This window comes from Sabethes cyaneus, chromosome 3 (assembly GCF_943734655.1).
Source record: "Sabethes cyaneus chromosome 3, idSabCyanKW18_F2, whole genome shotgun sequence".
NCBI classification, from domain to species: domain Eukaryota; kingdom Metazoa; phylum Arthropoda; class Insecta; order Diptera; family Culicidae; genus Sabethes; species Sabethes cyaneus.
Window position 1 is genome coordinate 182,273,345 of NC_071355.1, and position 16,891 is coordinate 182,290,235.

At 41.2% G+C, this 16,891-nt stretch overlaps 1 non-coding gene across 1 annotated transcript; it reads right to left on the minus strand.

Annotated features, from left to right (window-relative positions):
- Window positions 1–11,236: 11,236 nt before the first annotated feature.
- Trnai-aau (transfer RNA isoleucine (anticodon AAU)) lies at window positions 11,237–11,310 on the minus strand. Its single transcript has one exon. It is a non-coding gene; the product is annotated as a tRNA-Ile (tRNA).
- Window positions 11,311–16,891: the final 5,581 nt, after the last annotated feature.

Consider the following 16,891-nt stretch of genomic DNA (forward strand, 5'->3'; position numbering starts at 1 on the left):
AACATTGAAAGTTGTACTAATCCTAGCTGCGTAAAAGAAGATTATTTTAATTTTTGTCAAATCATGTAACGTAAGTGTAAGGTAGCACTATCTTTTGAGCCCATTAAAATCATTCATATTTCTTATTTCAACAGGCGCAGCTGAAAATTGGTGAGGATCGCCCAAAAAGTGCAGATCGTTTTCCGCGTGCTTTCGCGGTGATTCACAGTTGTTTACGCAAACTTGCCTTTTTTCACCATGTTTTCCTCTACTGGACTATTGGAGACAGTGGTGGTAGACATTCATTTGCATGTGCTCATTGCGCAACTACAAAACGTTTATCGATTGTGCACAAGCTTTAAGCAAATATTTTTAAGATAAGGATCCAAAAATTGATGAAGGAAATATTTTTCGATTAAGGTTCATGTTTCCATACTATGAAAGTTTTCTATCCCAAAAAACCTCTGCAGCGTAGATACACCACGTATTACATTGTTTTACGTATTACGTGCGTTTAACCTACGTTAGAACTGATAGACAGAGCTGTCACAGAACTCTAGTATAGGACGATTTTGAAATCAAAACGATTTCGCACTGTGACGCCATATTTTTCTGATCCAGTTGACTCTAACAACCTCTTCCACATGAGGTTGGAACATACGACGACTGAACGACTGAAAAGCTAATTTTTTCACTAATCGTAAAATGTTTTTCTATAATTTTCTTAAATTTACTTGGGGGACCCTTAATTTTACAAAAATCTTAATACAGTCTTTTTAAAATGAAGATATGCTGCTAATATGTTGGTAAACGGTTCGTCAGTACCTTGCGTACAAATAGTCTGTAAGCATGAAAGAGTATCGACAGTATTTCTTAGTCTCTTATCCAGCAACTCCTATCCCACAAAGAATTCGCCAGTCGCCACAAAGAATAGTCGGAGGCTGATCTTATTTCAGCGACGTTGGTCGTGAGGTTAATGCCACTGCAAGATGAAGCATTATTTCTTTCTCCAGTGAGCAGCGTCTGCATTATAGGTTAGGGGCGGCTCACGACAGTGTCTGATCCAGACCATGAAGCAACATTACGAAAGTTGCTGGCTCGGCCCTGACGTCAAGACAGTAGCTCCATTACGAGACTAGGTAGCTTGGCCCTAATCAGTCAAATATCAAAGCCAAGTTACTAAGAAAGTGCCTCGACTTCGCAAGATGGATGAGGTAGGAAATATTTGGCAGCGGTGGCCGCAACTGCGGTGCTACGATAAAGCAACCCTGAGAGGCCGAAATGATTGGTTTGATGGGAATGCCAGCGAGCGGTCGAAAGAGAAAAGAGGTTAGAGGAATTATCGAAACATTACCTCGAGGGACCATTTGGCCAAATAGCACCGAGCATGGAACTGGCGGGACGACGACACTATGCAAGACTAAAAACTCGATGTTTGGTCTATTTCATAGGAACGGAGCCTTGCTCCGAAAACCCGCGCTCAGAATCGCGGCTAACACGCTGACAGACGAACAGCGTCACACGCGGTAGCTTATAAGTCGCAAGGGCCTGCATAGCACAGAGAACAGACATTTATGCTCATATAAAATATCATGCAAAGGGTGTGTAAACTTTATAATAAGACACTAGCGACATCTCACTTCAGGTGCACCAGTTGTCCAATATCCTCGTTGCCAAATTTAATATATTGTCTTGTTATATTCGGCATATTCAAAATACTGGCTACTCTGTTATAAGTTACTGTAGCAACGGCTGTAACTTTGTTTATGTTATTTATTAAATCTGGCTGAAAATCGAGAATAGAAAGCAAACGGCATCTCAAAATTTTATTATATTTGATAATTACCGGAAATAGTTGTTGTGTTTGGAGTTTTTCAACAATTGAACGCACCATTCGCACCATTCGCACCGTCGCGGCGGCACCTGCAGCAGTCTTCTCAACTTTGATCACCTTCCAGAAAACCTTACCGTTATGAAGACTTTCGTATAGACGAACGGGTGCGGGAAGCCGCATAGAATCACTTTGAACTAAAATGCAAAAAGGTTGGTTTATTTACGCAAATATAGTTTCACGGATGAGTTAAAAAGGAATAACTCAAGCACTGCTATTTTTGATAAATGTTGTTTACTTTTATTTTTGGTTCGACAGATTGCATAAACAACACGCTAATGCTATAGCGACGCCTTGGTGAAAACATGAATACTTTGATATGCATTGGCAGACATAAAAAACAAAATCAATCCTCTAGTGATGTGAGCGCCACGTAGTGGGAGTATTACCACTTACTTTGAATATGGCGGCTGAGCTTTTACACACGTAGCGAGATTAAGATGAATGTCTGTTCTCTGTGTGCATAGTATCGTTGTCCCGCCCGTAAAAACAAGGTTAGAATAAACTTCTCGGTCGGTGGTTTCTACAGTAGACGGATGAAGAGATTTGTGTCTAATAACCCATCTCTCATAATCTCAGATTATAGCTTGGTTCGACCCATGCACCTTCCAGCATTGAGCAAAGGTAGGAGTCACAACGACAACTTATTAAGCGTAGCTACCAATAACCCCCTCCCCCCTCACCTTTCCACTCTTTCCCCTCCATTCAAAAATTCTTCATTACTTTCCTCTACCGTCGGTTCATCAATTGTAGAACCACCGTTTAAAAAAGTACGAAGGTCCATGCCTAGTGGCACGGGCGCAGGCTTGAAGTAGGACTACGAATGTAGCGCAATTCGTCTCCCAATGCTTAAGCCGGTGATTTTTGTATGAATTTCATATATAGATGCTCAAGTTGCGCATTAAAAAATTGTGTTCTCACATGTGAGAAATTCATAATTTCAACTCTTCAGCTAATTTATATGGTGGACCTGAAAAGGTCCGTTTGTTAATCTCTAATTCCCAAATTTCTGACTCGTAGTGTCCATTGTCAACTTTCGTCCTTCAGATGGGCTTAGTGATGTCCGTTGATCGTTCGATTAATTCAACTAATCGAATAACACAAGGAATATTCGGATAATTTTTAATCGAATAATGCCATCACGAGTAGTTGAATTAATCGAATAGTTCAATTAATCGATTAGTGCAGACAAGGCTCACCGATTAATCGGTAATCGAATAATTGAAAATTTCGGACATCACTATTCCCTCCAATTTAAACCCTTCTACTCCCTTCTGACCAAAATTTGGGTTTTCTAGCTTATTTAATATTCTATTATAGCAGCTTATTGTCAATTGCAAGTAAAATTGTACCATCCAAAGTGCGATATCGCTCATAAAGTGCTATTTTGCATTAAATCGTTTCGATCTTCGGCGCACTTTTTCGTTATCTGCCAAGCAATAAGTGCGCCGAAGAGACCGAAACGATTTAAGCTAAAATAGCACTTTTATGAGCGATTGCGCACTTATTGATTGGACAATTTTCCTTGCAATTGACAATAATAGATCGATGTTTCGAATCCAACACGGTCCGGATCCGGACAGGGAGATAAAATCGTAACTCTTATTATTATTTGTAACCCAAACAACGCGAAAATGATGCCGTTCACAAAATCAATTCAACTGCTTCATATACTTATTCAGTAGTTCTTAAAAGAACTGATTGTTTTCTACCAGCTGTTAATAATACAAATCGAAGAAATTTACTGCTTGGCAGCAGCTTTTTTCGAACCGCATTCTCCGTTAAAACAACTTCTTTTGGCTTTGGAGTTTTCGGTGCCTTTGTTATGGTCTACTTTGACTTAGTAATCTTGCTTCTCGCTAGCAAGTTTGGTAGGCGAAGGAACCGGAAGCGCCAGTTCTTTGTTTGGACCAGCTTTCTCTTGTGGAAAACTAACTTCAAAGCCTTTTTCACGAATGTGTCCAACCTTGAAACGTCACAATTGTAGCTGGCGGCGATATACTTCTACTTGCAACGAGGATCCGTTGACTCTTCGGTTTATTGGCGTCTCGCTTAGTGAATTTGGATGTCTTCGTTGCCTTATTCCGGGGAAGTAGCAACAGCTGAAGCTCAACGATTTTCGAGCGGATTCTATAGAGCGTAAATTGAATACAATCAAACTTTGATTCAAAGGGAATTTAATCCACAGCTCTTCTCCTATATATTTCTGTCATCCGTGTTAGGGAAGCGTTGGCGTGGGAAGGCAAAAATAAGATTAAAGCAACGTCATGAGTTAGAAGACCGCATGGTGAGTCACCACATACTTATCGTTTTATAGATCAAATCAGAAGAAATTCTTCATGATTTAAAGAATCAGCGACATTTGGAAATTTAAGTAAAGAAATTTAGTATGCAGAAAATTTTCATCTCTTCATAAACAAATTCGTTCGTCCTAAAAAGGACGTGTTGTGGTAAATTATGTGGTTGAAAATCCGGCCAGCAGAATGGCTTGAATGTTTGAAACAGCACCTCCCAGGGCAATGGTGACAATGGTTACCGGGCAGAGCATTTTCCATTGATTCAAGCTCTTCCGCTCCCGCAACCAAATATTCTAATATAACAGATAACAGATCGATGCTCCGGTACCAACGCGTTCGGCGCACTTTACACCAAACAATGATCCGCTGCTCTGCCTTTGCCGCTGCTGCTGCTGCTGCCGCTGCGTTTTACCAGTTTGCCGAGTCCAGTGAGGGAAATCGCAACTCTCTACTGCCTGTTCTGCTTCTGAACCGTACCAATGCCAATGCAAAAATGATGCCGTTCGCCGACTTACTTCTGATTATATACCAGAGCAAACGGCAGGAAGTTGTAACAAAGGCGGATCAACGTAGGGCAGAGAATCATAGACACGAAAGAAAGGCGGTACAACGTACAACGAAACCGTTCATTGTTTGAACCAAACCGGTGTCCGGTGCTTCCTTAATGAAGAGCTACCAGTTTCTGCAGAGCAACCTAATATGAAGCATCGACATCGTCTTCATGCCACCGAAAACCAGTGGAAAGGCCGCAAAGCGCGATAGGAAAAAGAAGAAGCCACGCCACTAGGAGAGCAACGCTATTTTCTTTCATTTAATGGCGACTGGGATGGCACGGCAACGGGCATGGCAGACGTGCACTCACAGTTGTGTGTGGTTGTGCCGGGTGATTTTGCCAAGCGCGCCGTCTCGGAAGGTACCAAAGTATACCGGCCTATAGTAAATATATCTGGCCAGGCTTCTGTAACTATACAACAATTAGCCCTTTTTAGGGCCTAATATATAAATGAAGATGCAATTCGATTTTCTCACTAAACGCTTAGTCTCGAGTTACGAAGTGGCCAGATAATTTGGCTTACTCGTTTCATGCTTTTAGAAAGAATCTTAAATTCGTATTATTTTGCATGTGTAGGTATGTGAACAATTTTGTTCAGAAATATTCTTCGGAAGGTTTGTCTTAATACAGCTTAAACATGTAATTTCTGACGGGATCATACTTCGAACGCTCATACTAAACTGCCAACATAACTTTAAAATGTGAGAAAAATCAATTTAACTGCTTCGTATACTTTTATTCAGTAGTTCTTAAAAGAACTGATTGTTTTCTACCAGATATTAGTTATGCAAATCAAGGAAATTTACATCTAGTCAGCAGTTTTTTTCGGGCCACTTTCTCCGTTGGAACGACTTCTTTTGGCTTTGGGGCTTTCGGTGCCTTTGCTGCGGTTTTCATTGGCTTAGTAGATTTTTGTTCGGGGGCACCCGCATATTTACTCCAGTAGTACAGTTTTAATCGGAGCCGCCTTTGCAGCAGTTAGCAAAGATAAATTGTCTTCGTCCGTTTTATCAACCTTGAACAAATCGGAAGCGCCTGTTCTTTTTGTTTGGACCAGCTTTTCGACAGCTAATTTCAAAACCTTTTTCACAAATGTGTCCAACCTTGGAACGTCACAATTGTGGCTAGCGGCGATTTACTTCTAACGGCTTGCAGCGAGGATCCATTGATTTTACTGGGTATTGATAGCAGCAAAAACCATATCGTTCGCTGGCGGACGAGTCGGTGGCTTCTTCGGCTTGTTGGCGTCTTGCTTGGTGAATTTGAATGTCTTCGATGCCTTATTCCGAGCAAGCAGCACCCACTGAAGCTCAACAATTTTCGAGCGGATTCTATAGAGCGTAAATTAAATACAATACAATCAAAGGTCAGCTTAACCCATAGCTCATCTCGTATATATTTCTGTCATCTGTGCTAGGGAAGCATTGGCGTGGGAAGGCAAAAACATGAAAATAATGAAATAATGAATATACGTCTAATATTTTCTCAGTTATTAAACGTCTGTTTGGGAAACATGGAATCTATTGTATTGTTATGGATTTTTTGAAAATTTTCCAATCGATTGATACCAATATCTCTAGAATCTGTTGACGGATGACTGAGTTATAAGCGTGCAAACCATAACCACTTTTCGTTACATGTTCCCTTTTCGTTTTTCTAAAGTGCACCCCAATATAGAAATCAAAGAAGTAGTCCTACTTCAAAATCAACTTGATCCCATTTTATCCAGCTTTTGTTACGATTTCGAGCTTGTTAGGAGATATTTACGATAGTTTTCGTACATTGATATACGAGTTGGTGCTAGCTGGGCTTATCCGCCTACCACAGGAGTGAGGGGTCTCAAACCATCATTAAAAAAATTCCTGCCTCCAAAACCCCCCACATGCCAAATTTGGTTCCATTTGCTTGATTACTTACCGAGTTATGAGGAAATTTGTATTTCATTTGTATGGGAGCCCCCCTTTTAAAAAGGGAGAGGGGTCCTAACTCCTAATTCATCATAGAAAAAAATCTTGTCTCCAAAAACACCCACATGCTAAATTTGGTTCGATTTGCTTGATTAGCTCTCGAGTTATGAGGAAATTTGTATTTCATTTGTATGGGAGCCCCTCTCCTAAAGTGGGGAAAGATCTCAATTCATCATAGAAAAAATTCATGTCTCTAAAAACACCCACATGTAAAATTATAAATTATTCCATTTGCTTGATTAGTTCTTGAGTTATGCAGAAATTGGTGTTTCATTTGTATGGGAGCACCCCCTTTTAGTGGGGGGAGGGGTCTCTAACCATAATAAGAACCTTCCCTGGCCCCAAAAACCCTTATACGCAAATTTTCACGCCGATCGGTTTAGTAGTTTATGATTCTATAAGGAACATAGGGTAGACATGAATCCATTTTTATAGGCATAAATTTGTATGGGAGCCCCTCTCCTCTTAGTGGGGGAGGGGTTTTTTTGCCATCGAGAGAATCTTTCCTGGCCCCAAAAACCCCTACATGCAAATTTTCACGCCGATCGGTTCAGTAGTTTTCGATTCTACAAGGAACATACGGACAGACAGACAGAAATCCTTTTTTATAGGTATAGATTATTTTTTCTTTTATTCTTGCCCTGCCAAACATTCAAGATTGTGTAGTATTGCAACAATTTCTATCAATTCCAAACCTTACGTTGGCAAGATAAAAAGCATTTCAAGCTTTGTTGTTATTTCCAAAGGATTTTAATTTCGATCGAAACAGTTTCATTCGAGTCATTTGCCCATTTCATTTTGTTGGCATCATCAAGAATACCATTCTCTTTGGTTCGAAAAACCAATCCGTCGGAGTCAAGAATAATGCTGTTACCTGTTAGTTAGGAATTCTAACCAATTTTTACAAACATGTTGAAGTACATTCTCAAATTGCTCACTTAACACATTTTATCTTTGATTCGGACATTAAAACTATTTTAAGTGGATTTTATTGAACCGGCTTCCCAGCTACCGTAACCGAATGCTTAAAATGTATATACACATTAGATGTAACAACATTTTAAAGTTGGGTCCAATTATACATTTTCTTTTTATAGTGACCAACTTAGCTACAAGTTTGAAACGAGCTGAATTCATTTTAAATTTACTACCTCTAAATGGAGCAATTTATTGGATGCTAAGTAGGGTACGCGAAGGTATTTTCAGCCCATTAAGCGGTAGCCTGAACCTGAATATTTGTTCAGGGAATTAAGTTGAAACTATATTTATCCAAGAAAAGATTTTTATACCAGTTGATAGAATAAGATGTACTGAAATATCGGCGTGCATTTTGGTCTTAATGAAATGCTACTGAATTTGAGTTATAGTGGCGAGAAATGATGAAGTTGCTGCGGTTAATTTGGGCCCATTTTCTATAGTTGTGTCTGTGTTGTTTGAATTTCAAGCAGGCCGAAAAAGCCTGAACGAAGATTACTGTTTTTCAAAAACAGAGCAAAAGAGAAACAGATGGATAACGTGTCGGTATTGCCTAGATACCGGCTTATTGAAGATAACTAGTTTTGCAGTGACAACAGCTTGTTGCTGGCGCTAGTGTATCATGGTATCATGGAATGGTTCATATACACTAGCACCAAAAGCAAGTGGTTGTCATTCTAATAATAGCTATGTCAACACGATAGAAGAGTTTCAGTCCTCGCATATTTGTAGTAGTGTACATAGAGCACTATATGCTGAAATTAAAAACAAAATGCTGCAAATTGCTAGTGAATGAAAATTGATTTATATTTCCATATCAGAGGAAAATTATTGTGTTCTTCCGTGATAAAAAGAAGTAGAATTGTTCTGTGACACCATATTCACAGTTGTTTAGTTTCTAGAATAAGTAAACGTGATCATAATAGTGTATTTTCCAGGCTAATTACGTGCCGGTGGAAAAACAGTGGTTTTGATGTTTATTGAATAAAATTTAGTAAATTTCTTATATTTTTATGATAGTTTAACACATAGTTTAATAGTTTAACACATTAAAGCCTATGAGTGCTACATTCGTTTCAGTATTGTTATATAGCGGCAAAGTTTTTATTTAGGAAAGCGCAGGAAAAAAAGGTAATGTATGCCGAATTTAGCAGCGTGCTGGAAATACCCTCCCGTACCCTACCTAAACTATTTCGAAGAAAACAAACGTCGTAGAATTGCGTTGTGTAAGGCAAGTTCATTCAGGCCTATAATTCTAGTTCCATCACCAAGGTGCACCGGGGAAAAATAGAAGAATAAGAGTTGGTACAGGAGGATGGTACAGAATGCACCACAGAGAAGTAGGATGGCGCATGCCATTAGTTGTTTAACCTTCTGCGGCTGACGTCGTAGTCTGACAGACACCAGAAATCAGATAAATGCAACAGATTCGTTATGTATTGTATTTATTTTGTTACTGAAGTTTGCAACGTTGTCCCGACTCATATCTGTGGATATATTATATCCAATAAGTTATTAAACATACGTTCTCAATTTTAAAATAATTAAAATTTGAATTTAAATAATTGAATAATAACTGTTATTAAATAATATTCTGTATCGTGTAGGACTTTGACTCAAACTTCGTACACTTCAGAAAGAAAAGTTTTTCGTGTGCAGTATTTTATCGATTTTAGAATGTTTACGTTATGCATAAAAGGCATTTAGAAATGCAAAAGGGATTGGCAATCCATTAAATATTCGATTGAAAAATGTTCAAATACATATTCCTTTGCTTTTTCGATTAATTGAAACTTAGCCATAAATCTTTATTGTTCAAGTTCAAATATTGAGCTGTCTTACTATCAAGATATATGGCTTAATCTCATTGGGCTAAGAAACAGTTTCCCCCTGTATAGTCATGGAAAGTACCACAATATAACATCCTGCAAGCTGTCTGTTATTCTACCACCTGATGTGACCTGGATGCAAACAATAATTAAGCCATTATCATTAACTGGAAGAGGAAATTTCCTCTATCGATTCTCGAAAACAACCATTTTTCAACCCGTAACGAGCGAGATAAAATTTTCTGACGCAACAGTTGCAACATAAAACACCATGCCAGAGCAATGTGAACCAATGTTACTAACTCTTAAGGTTTCTTTCCTGTATCCATTCGTCATTCCAACTCACCGGTGCGCCGGTGCAGTTGCACGACACTGGGTAATCATGATGAACCTAAACTGATTGATGATGCAATCTCGACTGGAGCTAATATCATCATCATCCCGCACCATTCCACGCATGGTTTGTGCAGAGGAGCACAGCAGAGCAGAGCTGGCACAGAAAACGTACGCACTTCTTTCCATCATAAAGCATATATTATGCTGCTGAACTGTAGCAACGGAATCGTGGCATGCAATTTATTTATGCGATACCGCTCGACTCACCGCGGTTCATGGCATTAAAACTATTAGTTTGTGGACATTGGACACCTGATCGTGGACGCGCACGGCAGGGCGGCGAACTTCTTTGTATTTGCCTTTCAGTTTCCGCTTGTCGTTGCGATTTGTCTGTGCCATAATAATGGTCCGTTCGTTACACGGTGCAGGCCCGCCGATATCAATGGACCCCTCAGGTGATGCGTAACCGTCCTCGGAGGTGTCGATGCGCACTCACCGGGGCGCCTGCTTAAGTCCGATTTATGCATCACACAATTGCGCGCTGCATTAATAGCATCGGTGCAGCAGCCCGTCGAGCGAGGTGTGACCAAAGCGTATTTGCCGCAAAACAAAAGAGCTTGCGAATAGGTGAGAATGATAAAAATCTAACGCCATCAATCAGGCTTAATGGGCATGTCGTGCTGATTAGGTTATAAGTTGTTGAGAAAACTTTTGCGGTGATTTTCCTACCGTTTGAGCAGATTGATAGGAATCATTACTCTTCGATTCGCAATGTCGTGAATAGGAAGGAAGCTTCACTTTCAGCTTTAAATATTACATTTTTTACGATAATTTTTTCCAATATTCCAGATTCCAGACTCGTCTTGTGTGACAAAGAATAGTTCAAGTAATAAAGTTTAATCTAAATGCAATGTTTAGGGAACTGAGAAACATACAGCTTGTTTTACAAACTGGCATGGAATTACTAAATCATAACACAAGTGGATGAATAATACCGTGATCCTTGCTTATTTTTCTAATGCTGTAGGTCAAGGTTTCACATCAAACGACACACGCCGTGCTCTTCCAATATTGTCTGTGCAAAATCTAAACAAAATAAATTGCGCGATCGTCCCACTGAACAATAATATTTACCCCCGTTTTTCGCCGTAATCCATTTTACACGTTATTCTATACTCTATTAATTACAGACAGATCACGTTTTAGACAGAATCCGTTTATTCTAAAGCGCCATTAGCTAAGAGAGAGAGAGAGACAGCGAACTGATAAGGTGGGAAGGACGACAGCACGCGTCTGCTTAGCTTATGATGATGATAACCTACTAAATCCATGTGTCTGATTCGCGTATTTCACAACCCTTTTTGCGTAGTTAATAAATCATCAACTTCTGTAACTATAAAAAAGAAGACTGGCTCCAGAGAGGATCGAACTCACGACCTTCGCGTTATTAGCACGACGCTCTAACCAACTGAGCTATGGAGCCAACTGCAGGCATCCGTCTCAAATTGCAGGCTCTTACACTAACCGACTTAATCAGTAAAGCAGTGAGTTCAACAAATCCGACAAGTTCGTCGATTATCTAAATTGCAATTTCCCGACCAACGTCAATTATCTCCCCAACGTAATTATGTTTTAGCGGGACTAAAACATGACATGCCTATTCTAATCGGAAACGCCAAAGAAAAGCGAGCGACAAAATAAAAATTAAAAATAAACATCCAATCCAATCACGTGTGACAAGCGTGATGAATCAACAAGGGGTGCGCGAAGCGAAACCAAACCACCGGTAGCCGTCGGTCGGCGTCGTCCCGTCCCGTCCTGTGGGTACGGGGAAAGAAACATGACCGATGGACGATGGGAAAAAGGCGTGCGCATAAGGTAACAATGTTGAAAGTAACCAGACTGTTATTATTTTTAATTTTCCTTTGGATCGAACGCGGTCAATCTGAACTAGATATAGACTGGCAGGGTTGTTGATACGGGTAATTATGGCACCAAGCGGTCGGTCATCGTACGATCGTCGGCCTTCCGACTTAAATAGATTGGAAAGTACCGTACGGTTAGCTGCTGCAGCGAACGCTAATTCTAGTCGGACTTATCAGTGACTTTTCTTGAAAAGTGCAGACTGCTTTTGCCAGGTGATGAAACGGTAATTAAGGAAACTAGGGGCATATTAAGTAATGGAGCGGATAGTCATGAGAGAGCAGATACATTTCTCAAACGTTATCAGAAAGATTAGTAAGGAAAATGGTACTAAACACGAGTGATGGAGCCCAAAATGAAGATATATTCATAAAAATTTTGAGGCATTACTTTGTCTTTATTCAATCCGGAGTGGAACTAGCAGCCCTTACTGGGGGACCCTACTCTAGAAAGTCTAAAAAATAGAATTTTTTGCTTTTGCATCTTCGGGACGCCTATACCTTCAGAAATATTATGCCAAAATTTTTTTTTGGATATCTGATTTCAGTGAAAAAAACTATTGAGTCATCTCAAGGAAAGTACATCCATGTATGAAACTTCAAACGCGTTTTTCTCGAAACCATGTCTTTGATTAAAGTTTTTTTTTCAGTATGTAGAAATTAATTACCTTAATTTATTCCTTCATTTTTTTTATAAGTAGCTAAGCGATTTTTGATGAAAAATACTTACTTCTACCAGTCAAGAGTAGGGGTGGCTCGTACCGTATCAAGAATTTCACTTCACTGTACTCGGTCCTGGGGTACTCGTCGCCAATTCGTTGCGCATCTTGACACATGCAAGTCGCCTTCAACCTGGTAGAGCCATCTAGCATGTTGGGCCCTTCTATTCCTGGTGGGGTTCTCGAAGAGACGTGGCCGGCCCATCGTAGTCTCTCAAGTTTCGCCAGGTGTACGATAGAAATCTCTCCAAGCAGTACTTGAAGCTCGTGATTCATACGTCTTCGTCACTCTCCGTTTGTACTCCACCAAAAATGGTCCGCAACACCTTTCATTCAAATACGGCAAGTGCACGTATGTCTACCGTACGCAAAATTAGTATCTCAGGTCTGCAGAGGACTACCGGACTGATTAGCGTTTTCTACATCATCAGCTTTGTGCGGTGGCGTGTGCTCCTAGTAGGCTCGAATTTCAGATTGAATATGTCGTTGCATCTCCTTACTCGTATTATTATCTGTGGTGATCCTCACATATATGAACTCATCTACCACTTCCAGTTCATCGCCGTCAATAGTCATTGTCCGTATGAGGCAAACGTTGCGTTCTTCCTACCATATATTTGGTTTTCGACGCATTGGTTTGCAACCGAATCCTCCTAGCCTCCATTTTTAGTCTGGCGTAGATTGCCTCCGCTGTTTCTAGTAACGATGTCGAGGTTGTCGGCGAAGGCTAGAAGCTGGTTACTCTTGCTGAAGATCGTTCGATACCCGCTAGTAGGATCACGCCTACAATAGCGATATTCAATAACATACGGAACGCTTCATTCCCTAGCCGCAGCCTTCTGCGCGATTCGAAAGGACTCGAGTGTCCCCGAAACGCGTACCTAGCACATCACTCGCTCCAGGGTAGCTTTGATCAGTCGCGTCAGTTTGTCCGGAAAACCGTACTCGTGCATTATCTGCCATAGCTGTTCGCGTTCAACTGTATCGTATGCTGCCCTGAAATCCACGAAAATATGATGAGTGAGCAGGTTGTACTCTCGACATTTCTGGAGGATTTGTCGGAGAGTAAAAATTTGATCCGTAGTAGCATGGGCTTCCATAAAGCCTGCCTCATACTGCCCTACGAATTCTCTTGCTTTTGGGGAGAGACGACGCAACAAAATCTGGGAGAGTACCTTGCAGGCGGCGTTGACCAACGTGATGCCGCGGTAATTACAGCAATCTAACTGGTTGCCCTTTTCGTAGATGGGACAAATGACACCTTCCATTCACTCCTCAGTTTGTCCACCTCCCAAATCCTTGGAATTATCCAGTGAAGTGCCATTGTTAGCGGTACTTGGCCATTTTTGTAGAGTTCTGCTGGGAGTCGGCCATTTCCGGTGACTCTATTATTCTTTAGCTGACCGATTTCACGCCGAAACTCTTCTAGATCGGGAGCCGGCACGCTGTTATCGTTTGTAGGCACTCCTAGGTGAACCTCCGTTGCGGCTCCTTCTGTTATATCGCCGTTGAGATACTCATCGAAGAACTGCTTCCACCTACCGACCACCTCGCGCTTGTTTATGATTAGATCCTCTCACTCGTCCCTCACAGAGCAGGTTTGGGCGTGTAGCCCTTACAAGTTTTGTGCACCTTCTCGTAAAACTTGCGCGTGTCATTAACCCGGAATAGTTGTTATAGCTCCTCACGATCTCTGTTCTCCTTCAGGCGCTTTTTCCTCTTCGGGATTGTGGTCAACTCATTTCGCGCTCGTCGATACCCAAATTCTCCCTCGTGTATATGCTTAGATAGTTTTGCCAAGCTCTTTCTTCCTCTCCATTACTTGTTAGCATCCTGCGTCAAATCAATCATTGCGTGTGCTCCAGGTTTCCTCAGCTAACAGCGCGGTTGCGGCCTCATTGACGACCGAGCGTATCATTCGTTTTCGACGGTCGAAGCATCTAGCTCCACAGAGGAAGGCTGAGCTTCATCCAGCATGGGCGCGTGGTTTTCGGCAGCTCGCATATTTATTCGTTTTATTTATTATTATTAATCGACGGGCTCGATTTGGCCCAAATGATTGTCAGGTTAACGTATAAAGAGTCAAGTCTAATTAAGTGAGTAAAATGCTATCAAACGTAAACAAACAGATCCTAAAATAACTGTATCTTCTTCGAGGTTTACCTCTCCCGAAAAAAGTGAGCGAATCTTCCCTGTAGTATTCGTCGTGGCAGAGACAGTCGAATAACGACGATACTTGATTAAAGGCCCGCTGCAGGCCGCCGATAGCGCCGTTCATGCTTTAGTTAGTGCGACGAGGTGGCCATCTCAACATTACATTGTTCCGCAATGCTCGTGGTTGAACATTTATGTAATTCTGTCCCAGCAACGCGAGGCAGTCAATTCTTCCTTGTATGCGATCCGCGATAGACAGTGTTCTGGAGCTCTCATAGCTGAGAAGACGGAACGAGTTTCTCCATTCGCAAGGCGAATCTTAAAAATCGACGCTGAACGAACTCGATTCTTTCAGCGCTGTTTTTGTAGTTGGGATTCCAAACAGACGAACAGTATTCCAGAACTGACCGCACCAGCAAACATCATAGCGATTAGAGGCAGTATGTGTCACAGAAATTTTTCACGATCCTAAAGATAAAGCCTAAGGACTTCGGAGCATTAGCGTCAACATACGAGATATGATGCTTGTACGTTAACTGCGAATCTAAGATAACGCCCAAGTCTTTAATATGCACGTTCAATTACTGTACCCTCGAGCTCATAACGAAACAAGATCGGATGTTTTTTACGGGAAAATGTGATTGCTGAGCACTTCTCCGGGTTCACTATCATACAGTTTACGTCGCACCAAGTGGCAAAGGCCTCGAGTTGATTTTGAAGAAAATGGCGTCAGTCAGTCGACCGGATCCGGAAGTACATTTTAGGATCATCTGCATACGAGAGTCGTGGACCCTTAATGACCAAATTAACGTCGTTGAAATAAAGTAGAAAAATCAGAGAACCTAGGTGGTTTCCTCGGGGTATACCTGATGAAGCTGGAAAGCTATCGGATCAATAATCTCCAACGACAACCATCAGCTGTCGATCGGTGAGATACGAGCGAAACCATTGCAAAAGGTTAGCGCTAATACTCAGTCTGTGAAGTTTTGCAACTGTGATGGCGTGGTTTATCTTGTCACAGGCTGCCAAGAGGTCAGTGTATAAAACTAACATCTGTTTGAGCTCGTTATGCCATACCCTCCGTTATGTATGGTGCAAGACACAGCAGATTAGTAGTGGTAGAACGCTGGGAGGTGAAGCCATGTTGATGAGCACTTAGATATTGCTTACAGTAGGAAAGCAGAGGTTCCATGACCACCAGCGCAAATAGTTTCGAGACTACGCTTAGCGATCCTTCGATAATTGTCTACATCTCGTTTGCTTCCTTTTTTCTGTACAGGGAACATATGCGCAAATTTCCTACACGACGAGAAAATCCCACTGGAGAGGGACATTTGAAACAAACGAACCAACGGCTTTCTAAATCATCTCAACATTGATATCAATGGCACCCGGAGTTTGGCCATATATTGGAACGTTGTTGGCTGCTAGGGCAACACGGTCCGCGCTCAATACCTCATTGGTGAAAACACTTGCAAACTTCTTGGAAAAGAAACGGCATGTATCCTGAGGAGTGGCAGCAACTTCCCCGTTGAATTCCATTGATGATGGGACCCAGACTCTGTGCGTTGCTCGTTTACGTTATCCCAGAAAGACTTCGGGTGATGCTTCAATCTTCGTTGAATACTACGTTGATACCACAACTCGCGGCTTGTTTAATTGCCGAATGTTTAATCGAGAAGGACGGCTTTGTCCCGACGCATAAACTGTCGATAGTTTTAAGCGCACATGTACTGCTACTAGGTAATGATCCGAGTCGATATCCGCACCCTGTAAGGAGCGTACGTTGGTGATGTTTGAGAACAACCTCTTTCTCCATCTATTGTAGTCAAACTACCGAATAAGAATTTTAACCACTCTCGTTTTACTGACGGGACGACGAAACTCTGCAGGCACTGCACGTGACGTTGTTCGTCCGTCAATGTGCAGGCCGCGATTCTCAAACAACGCGGGTGTTCCGAAAAAGGCTCCGTTCATATGGAATAGACCAACCTCGTTTTTATGTCTTGACCAGGCATCTAATTAATTTGCATTAACAATTTGATTAAGATTAACAAATTAGCAAGTTAGACATAGTCCACCGTTGCGCAGGTGATAACACTTGTCGCAATCAGTGCGTTAATTGCAAGATTTATTGTAATTTTCTATTTCGTTGGACAATGTGAAATTATATCCACATTTGTCGCATAATGTGTCTTGAATTAGCAAATCAATCTTTTGGTTTTCACTTTGGATGGTTTTCGTTTTTGTTTCCAGATATCAGCGATAT